This window comes from Pelobates fuscus, chromosome 7 (assembly GCF_036172605.1).
Source record: "Pelobates fuscus isolate aPelFus1 chromosome 7, aPelFus1.pri, whole genome shotgun sequence".
NCBI lineage: Eukaryota > Metazoa > Chordata > Amphibia > Anura > Pelobatidae > Pelobates > Pelobates fuscus.
Window position 1 is genome coordinate 58,301,513 of NC_086323.1, and position 9,196 is coordinate 58,310,708.

The window sequence follows — 9,196 nt, forward strand, 5'->3', positions numbered from 1 at the left end:
TCCGAACCACTTGGGAGGAAAGGTAGTATGGCAATAGGTTAGGTAATCCTAGTTCATTTGGTTGGTTTTAAGTCTGTATAGGACACTACATGCTATACTGTTTTTTTTCCCTAATAAAGTCATCTATTGGAACTTGGTATGGTCACTTTTAAAGACTGGGATTAGTAGGGCATGGAACAGGAAGAGGATTCTAGGCAAGACATCTATTTTAACTACATGCATTCTTCTGACCCATGATATAGGGCTTTTGGTCCAGTTGTCCAAGTCTCTAATTAGGCACTGAATCAGAGGGGTATAATTTATTTCTAAAAGAGTTTAGTTGGGTCAGCGGTAATATTTAACTCCAGGTATTTGAAAGAACCATTGGTAAAATTAATTTTGTAGAACTCCCTTATCCATACTATCTCTTCAGCTTTTACCTGTATTAGCAGTACTATGGATTTATTCAGGTTGATCCTGTATCCAGCCAGGTCTCCAAATCTATCCAGCATTGAGTTCAAGTGACACATGGTGGCGATTGGGCTAGTTAATGTGATCAACAAAGCATCTGCCTATGCTAAAACAGTGAAAAGAGGTTTGCCTTGACGTGGCAGGCGGGCTTACATCTAATGGCCAATGGAGTTACTAAATAACCTCCATTTATTTGAATATGCATAGGGATTTTGGCTAATGCGCAGGTAACTTTTTCGCAGGTAACAAAAATGTTTTTTTGTTGAATGTATTGGGGCTGGTGTGTTCTATGGTTGTTGCTGCTGTCCTGACCCCATATATCCAATATGGTTACGTATTTAAATGTGATAATGGCCCGAGTGTTAATGTGAATAGCAAAGGTGACAATGGGCATTCCTGCCTAGTTCCATTCCTTATTTTGAATAGTGCTGGTCTAGATCCTGCTGTTACTGTCTATGCATTTAAGTTTGCATATAGTACTTGGACTGCTGCAACATATGTTTTATCATAGGAAGCCCAAAATGATTTTGGAGCTCAAATAGAAAAGGCCACTTGATCCTGTTGAACGCTTTCTATTTGTCCAAGGAGAGGACCGGAGAAGATGTCTCAGAGTCCAAGAGGTACCACGCTAAATCTTTATTTCTTATAATATTCTCACACAGTTATCTCCCTGGGATAAATCTACTTTGTCAAGGTGGACTAGCATGATAAGCAATGAGTTAAGTCACTCTGCTAGAATTTTTGGGAAAACTTTTAAATCAAAATTAATTAGAGAGATGGATCAATAGTTAGTCGCTTGGGTATGGTCACGCCCCAGTTTGGGAATTAATATTATGTTGGCTAGGGACATGTCAGGATTAGGGATCCCTCTGTTCATAAAGTTGTTGAATCGAGATCCAGGGAGGAAAATCCGGTAATCTCTTAATGTTGGATTCATGAGCTGCGACTGGACACTAGCATGTGGTGTAGTACTAAAGAAAGTGTGGGGCTCATAAGACTGTTTAGTTTGTGTATTACTTTCCCATGGACGTGGGTGCATCCGCCTTCTGCACATCCTTCCCAGTGGCAACCAAGGTGATATGGTAAGTAGCAGTGAAAGGAAAGGGAAAAACTGAGGTTGAGAATAGGGACAAAATTGAGGAGATATGCAGCAAAATGAGATACATTATATAGCACTTTACACAGGTAAAATGAAATCAACAAATTAAAACAAGTAGGATCTAGGCTTACTAACTGCCAGATTTATATGGGGGATGGGTAATTCACTCTCTGAACCCATTGATGGTCATCAGCTTGAAAGGGTGGCCCTAGGCGAACTTAATATTACTTGCTCTCAGCAAGTCAGCAATCAATATCCAGGTTATGTGCTTCTGTATCGTTGCTGGGCCAAGTCTTGATACAGTTGAAGTTCCTTCCCTCTAAAGGTAATGGGCCTTTCTTTTACTGCTACATAGAATGGCTTCCTTGGTTTGGTAGTAATGAAATCTAATGATTATATTGTGGGGGGGAGTCCGTTCTCCGATCTTAGAGCCTGTAGAGCCTTGTTTACAAGCCATAGATAGTTTGGTTTATAAGGTAGCAGAGCATGTTGATGAGTGGCCACTCACGCTACTGCTCTAGCAGCCCTTAACATCTGGAGGTTGTTACACCTAGATCTGTTTGACAGATCCTCCAATGCTGTTTCGACATTCTCTAAATGCTTGGTAAGTAGGTTGAAGTATTCCACCTTTCCGAGCCCAGGGCTTAAATCTTGGCCTTGACAAGGTCTTGATTTGGCCAGTTTCCCTAGTATTTTAGTAGTGTTGGCCTGCCCTGTGAGTAGGTAATCTGATTCCTCTGAGTTGAGAGGCATGTAGGGATAAGAACATGGCCACCACTGACATATGTGCTTCAGACAGACACTTCATTTGTATTCTGGGTGTCTGCATCACCATATCCACCTGGACCAAGATTTTGTTAACTCTGGATTAGGTTAAGGCTTTTAGCTCAAGCGGCCATCTTTTTTCGACAGTTAAACCACGCCCCTTGATCTTTTATTTTTATTGCTTTAAATAAGCAGTGAATTACAATGTATGCAAATAAAAGAATAACAATCTTATTGGTCGCTGTGCTCTGTAAATAGAACCAAATTATTTACATTTAAGATTAATGCATCTTTAGCAAACCCCCAAACTGTCAGCAAACCAGGAACACTTGTCTCCATGTGATGCTCAATTTTCGCAGCACTCCTGAACTTCTCACATAAAGCAGTGCATTATGGGTACAGCAAGGGCTTCTGAGAGTCGCAGTTCAATTAATAGTGATAGATAGTTAATAACTAAATTACAACTCTCAGAAAAGTAAACTCCTGAAATGTCACTTCCCAGGATTTTTAATATTATATTTAATTATTTAAAGGATCATTATAGTGTCAGGAAAACAAAGCGGTTTTCCTGACACTATAGTGCCATGAGGGTGCCCCCACCCTCAGGGACCCCTCCCGTGGCGCTAAGGGGTTAAAACCCCTTTAGCCACTTACCTTAATCCAACGCCGGGCTCCCTTGGCACTGGTGACCTCTCCTCCCACTCCGACGTCAGCTCCCCCGTCCGACGTCACTGGAGCCGAATGCGCATGCGCGGCAAGTGCCGCGATGCATTCAAAGTGTCCATAGGAAAGCATTTCTAAATGCTTTCCTATGGATGCTCTGTGCGATAGAGGCGAAATTCGCCTCCAGCGTCGCAGATGCGCCTCTAGTGGCTGCCCAGAAGACAGCCACTAGAGGCTGGATTAACCCCAAATGTAAACATAGCAGTTTCTGTGAAACTGCTATGATTGCACCTGAAGGGTTAAAACCTGAGGGACCTGGCACCCAGACCACTTCAATGAGCTGAAGTGGTCTGGGTGACTATAGTGTCCCTTTAACTTATATGTTTTTGTAAGGTATGAAAAATAAAATTTAAAATGTAGAAATCCGCACCTCTTTTTCCTACAACTGGGCGCATCCATTTTAGCTCTGTGTCAATCATTGTTATAACACTGTCCTTTGCCTTTGCCAGTCAGCATAGCCATAGAGAGTATACAGACAAGAGGCGAAAACAATGGTTACATTTATCTTTTTCATTTGCAATGTGTGCCCTGGATGTGCCTTGACTGAACTTATGACATAATTATGACATAATTAGCTAAATCGTTAATGTAAATTTAAGAGAAAATGGAGTATCAACTGAATAAATGTTAACATAAGGTTTAGGTGATTTTCTGTGTTTTTATCCATGATTTATATTCGAGAGAAGTGGCACTTCCCCTTTAAAAAAAAAGAAAGAAAAAAAAAGACACAGCTTAACTAACTATAACCTAAATTGCACTAAATGTGTTGGCAGCTATGTGCCCCTTTAAATACAACACCAACAATAAAAGTCCATTGTTATATCAAAAGAAACAAATCCCTGGTTTTCAGTGCTAACTTAACATATACCAGAATATCTTGTAATACTTCCTACAGATAGTTGCAATACCTTTGTCTGGGTTCCCACATAAACAAATACCAGGGTGATTAGAAGAATAACAATCCTATTGGCCGCTGCGCTCTGTAAACAATCGGTCTGTGACTGTATCCAGTCACAGTAGTTATTGTAGCTATAAGCCGGGGTATGTTTTCACATTCCTGTGGGTCAGATCTTTTATTAAAAAATAAAAAAAAATAACAGATGGTCATATCAAGTTCTCAGGCAAGCCTCTGGCAATTAAAAAAAAAAAAAAAAAAAGTTTGGTTAAACAGTATATTTCAATAAAACTTCCCCCCCCCCCCATTCTGGTTCTTAAGAGACGTATTAAGAGAATTAACCCAAAAAAATTAATTACTGCCTCAAGCCCCCTCAAACTGTGTCACTAACACTTCAGGTCTGTAAAAGATTGAATGCAGTGATAACATTATTATGTTATATATTATGTTTGTTTATCCTTGTAACAAATAAATATTTGTGAAGTGTGAATAATAAAATAGAATGTGCAAATCCACATCTCCTGTAACTGGGTGCCCGTGCCTCCATCTTAGCTCCCTGTCAATCACTGTCATCAACTCTGTCATTTGCATCGGACAAAAAAAGGGAAAGCATAAAGAGATATCAGGAGACGGGAACCAGCACCAGGGAAATCCTAGGTAAGAAGTCAAACCACTGACTACTTAAATTGAGGGGGTACCAGTGTACTGCCAGCACCATAACCACTACAGCACACTTCAGCATGAGTTATAGGTGCTTTCAATGTTTTATTTAATGGTATAAATTCCAGAGGAGGGACAGTTCCCCTCTTTTTAGCTAGATATTAAATGCAACACAAAATCTTTCAGTCTTCAGTATAAGAGACCTAGCCCTACAGCCAGCTGAAGAGATCTAAAAATAAAAAATATATAAATAACATAAAAGCAGACCATAATCAATTATACTAATTTAGAAATTTCATTTACTATGGAAACACACTTATAAAGCAAACATGTTAAAGCAAGTGTTGACTATGACCATAAATAAAAGGTTGTTTGTTTTTTTCAAAAGCTGATCTGTAATTCCAGCTAATTGTTTGAGCTATATAGTGAAGGGCTTTGCAAAAAATATCCAATGGACAAAACACATCCAGCTAGTTAGTCTTAGCTGCTGCCAATGAAGGTAGTGGTATTTTGTATGCTTATGGTATTACGATTTTCAAAAGAAGCATCAGTTTGAGGGCTTCTACCTAGGTCATTTTTGTTCTGGGTGTGTAGTGTAGCCATAATCTGGTGTTTGTTGTGTATGACACAAAGAAATTGAGACCAGTGAAGGGAGAAGCATGTCTCTAGCTGACAAACCTCCTGCTTCATTGAATGTCATCAGGGCCGGACTGGGAAAAAAATTAGGCCCGGGCATTTTTCAATCAGAGCGGCCCCCTAAGAAGGGGGCGGGGCCAGAGAGGGTGTGTTTTGTCATCACTAATGACAAGCACACCCCCTCTCAAAGTGAGCAAGTTGGTTCAATGCGCAGAGCCGCGCTGAAGAGCTCTGGCATTAGAAAAAGGCTTGCGCTGTGTTTGCTTTTAAATTGTCTCTGGTGTCTCCACAAGTGAGATACCAGAGGACAATTGGGCCAGGAAAGTGTATGGTGCATGTGTTTGGAGCCTGCTTGTGAAATTGCGTGTGTGTAGAGTGTGGTGTGGTATTGTGTAAATAGGTCAATTTCATTTGTGTTTGTGGTGTAATATGTGTGGCTAGGGGCTGTAGATAGTGTGTGTATAGGGGGCATAGTGTTATAGGGGATGTAGCGAGTGTGTGCATACAGGCTGTAGTGTGTGTGTGTGTGTGTATAGGTGACGTAGTGTGTGTAGGGGTTGTAGAGAGGGTGTGTAGGAGATCTAGTGTGTAAAGGACCCAGAGTGTGTATAGGAGATTGTGTGTGTGTGTGTGTGTGTATATATATATATATATATAGAGGATTAAGAGTGCATATAGGGTAAGGGATCTAGCGTGTATCTGGAGCGTAATGTGTGTGGTGGTGCAGTGTGAGGGGTGCTGTAGTGTGTTTGTGTGTGTATATATATATATATATATATTTATATATATATATATATATATATATATATATTTGGACGTATTGTATGTGTGAGGGGCGCAGTGTGTGTGTATTTAAGAGGGGTGCTGTGTGTGAGGGTGTTTTTATCTGCCGTCACATTCTAGGCTTCTAATTTTCTTTGTCTGTTAACTCACTGAGGGTTATTTTATATATGTGTATGTGTGTGAGCGAGGGTGCGGTCTGTCTGAGGGTGCTGTCTGTCTGAGGGTGCTGTCTGTGAGTGAGGGTGCTGTCTGTGTCTGAAGGTGATGTGTGTGTCTGAAGGTGATGTGTGCTGAGTGTCTGAGGGTGCTGTGTGTCTGGGTGCGCTGTGTGTCTGGGTGCGCTGTGTGTCTGGGTGCGCTGTGTGTCTGGGTGCGCTGTGTGTCTGGGTGCGCTGTGTGTCTGGGTGCGCTGTGAGTGTTTGGGTGCTGTGAGTGTTTGGGGGTGCTGTGTGTGTCTGGGGGGGCTGTGTTTGTCTGGGGGGGCTGTGTGTGTCTGGGGGTGCCGTATGTGTTTGGGTGCTGTGTGTGTCTGGGGGGGGGGGGGCTGTGTGTGTCTGGGGGGGGCTGTGTGTGTCTGGGGGGGGGGGCTGTGTGTGTCGGGGGGGCTGTGTGTGTCTGGGGCTGCTGTGAGTGTCTGGGTGCTGTGTGTGTCTGGGTGCTGTGTGTGTCTGGGGGTGCTGTGTGTGTCTGGGGGTGCTGTGTGTGTCTGGGGGTGCTGTGTGTGTCTGGGGGTGCTGTATGTGTTTGGGTGCTGTGTGTGTCTGGGGGGGGCTGTGTGTGTCTGGGGGGGCTGTGTGTGTCTGGGGGTGCTGTATGTGTTTGGGTGCTGTGTGTGTCTGGGGGGGCTGTGTGTGTCTGGGGGGGCTGTCGTGTCTGGGGGGGGCTGTGTGTGTCTGGGGGTGATGTGTGTGTGAGGGGGCTGTTGGTGTGATTTTTTTTTATTTAAATATTTTTATTTAAATATATTAATAATTATTTATTTATTTTTTTTATTTAAATATATTATTAATAATTAAAAAAAAAAAAGTTATATCCTCCCTTCTTACCTTTAGCATGGGAGGGGGGGAGCCGTTCTGCCTGGGGGGGATCCTTTCTGCAGCTTCCTTCCCTGGTGGTCCAGTGGTGAGAGTGAACTCTAACCTGCCGGCTAGAGTTCACTCTCGCGAGATCTGCGGCAACGCTCAGACCTCGCGAGAGGACCCGGCGGAGCTGCTGGATTGAGCTCCGCCAGTCTTCTCTGCTGCCTCCCTCACACCCCACAGCCGGCGGCCGCCTGTCAGTGTCTCTGGGCCGGTGAGGGAGATCTTTGATCTCCCCACCGGCCCATGGAGGCTCAGAGCAGGGCCGGCGCTCGGGTAGCGCGCTGGCCCTGTTGGGGCTGGCAGGGGAGATCCTGTGATCTCCCCTGCCGGCCTCGGCCCCACGGCCATCGCGGCCCACCGGGCATTTGCCCGGTGTGCCAGATGGCCAGTCCGGGCCTGAATGTCATGTTAGCAAGAGGAACCCAGGGCTGGATTAACATAGGGGCTGATGGAGCTGCAGCTCCAGGCCCATGCCAATGGAATAGGCCCATTGCTAAAAAAAAGTTTTACTACTCTTCACGTGTGGATGTAGGGAAAGAAAACTTGTGTGGACTGGCTGACAATGAAATTAGTTAATGTAAAGCTGACTTTACGCACTGTGCAAATGCTCTTGCTGCTTCAGTCACTCTATGACATGTTCCCTTTCTTCTAAACTCCCTACATACACTATTTCTCTGTCCCAGACTGTATACCAGGAGCTTTTGCCTAATAGTTAGAAGGTAAGGAGAGGAGTGGACAAGTGAGTGCCAGGAGACAGTCCTTAGAAAGTGTGGAGCTGTGCTGTCTGCATAGTATGCCCTTAGTTGACATGCATTAACGCCAGGCTGACCTAATTCCTCTGGGTAGATTTTTTTGGACATGATTGCACCTTTGGACGGATCTGGTTACGTGATTCACGTCAGTGCCCCACCCTTTTACCCAGCACACCGACCTTCTGCTTCACCAGACCTGCTGTTGGGGGTGGGGGTGGGGGGTGGGGGGGGGGGGGGGGGGTATGGATCTACTTGAAAGATGAAAGCAAGAGATTAGCATAGGGTATGGGTTTTGTGATAACTATATCCTATGAGTTTCCCTCCAGCACCACTTCCACCAGATATATGATGATTAATACTATCCTAACCTTTTATCCTAATACTAATACTATCCTATCCTAATACTATCCTTACATTTTTGTGTCATTTTACCCCACTCCCTCTAGCATGTAAGCTCATTGAGCAGGGCCCTTGTAACGGATCGACGGGCACCCCGACTGGGTACCTCCGTTGAAGGATGCTCCTAGTGCTTCCTGAGGACTCCAAGCAATGCAGCAGACACCGTAACCACTGTAGACTCCTCCAGAGAGTAAAACAGGAACAAGCTCTTACAAGAGCTTAGCAGTGATTTAGCAAGGGAGTATGACAAGCATAGCAATCCCTTGTAGCAGATTCCCCCAATAAGAGACGGCACTCCAAATTGAGGGTGAAGTAGAACTCAGGTTTAATGACACACACTCTGCTTTCATGCAATTCTCCCCTGCAAGGGAGACGCCCACATACAATTATACATTACCCAATCACACAATGGTTACATCCCACAGATTCCATCCCCTTAGCCTGGGAGGTAACCCAATTGTACGTACAGTTTAAACATACTTTTTACCCAACTTTCATAACTCTAAAACCATACATCCAATATTAATAAAAGTTACATATTATTAATCAGCACATTCCAAATACAAATCATTCAAATCCGTTCAGCCATTCGGGAGATAGGTATAAGTCACTTTTGACCGACCGCAAGAACAAGGTGTGCGGTCGGTCTATTTTACACCGAGAAAATGACTAAGTCCCATTCGAACAAGCGTTCGAATCTTCGAACGGGTCTTAGTCTCCAGCCGCGGTGTCGAGGAAGGTACGGGTCAGCGTGCAATTGGGTAGCCGCAAACAGTTCCATAGATTTGGCTGCACACACCGCTTACCGCGTTCGAATACGTTAAAACGGCCGCCGCCACGTGTTCGTTTGTTGAATGGCGGCCACTTCGACGACTTCGGCACTTCGACTACTTCGGCACTTCGACTGCATCCGAAGTGCCAGTTTAAAAGTTGTAACACTGCTCCAAAGTAA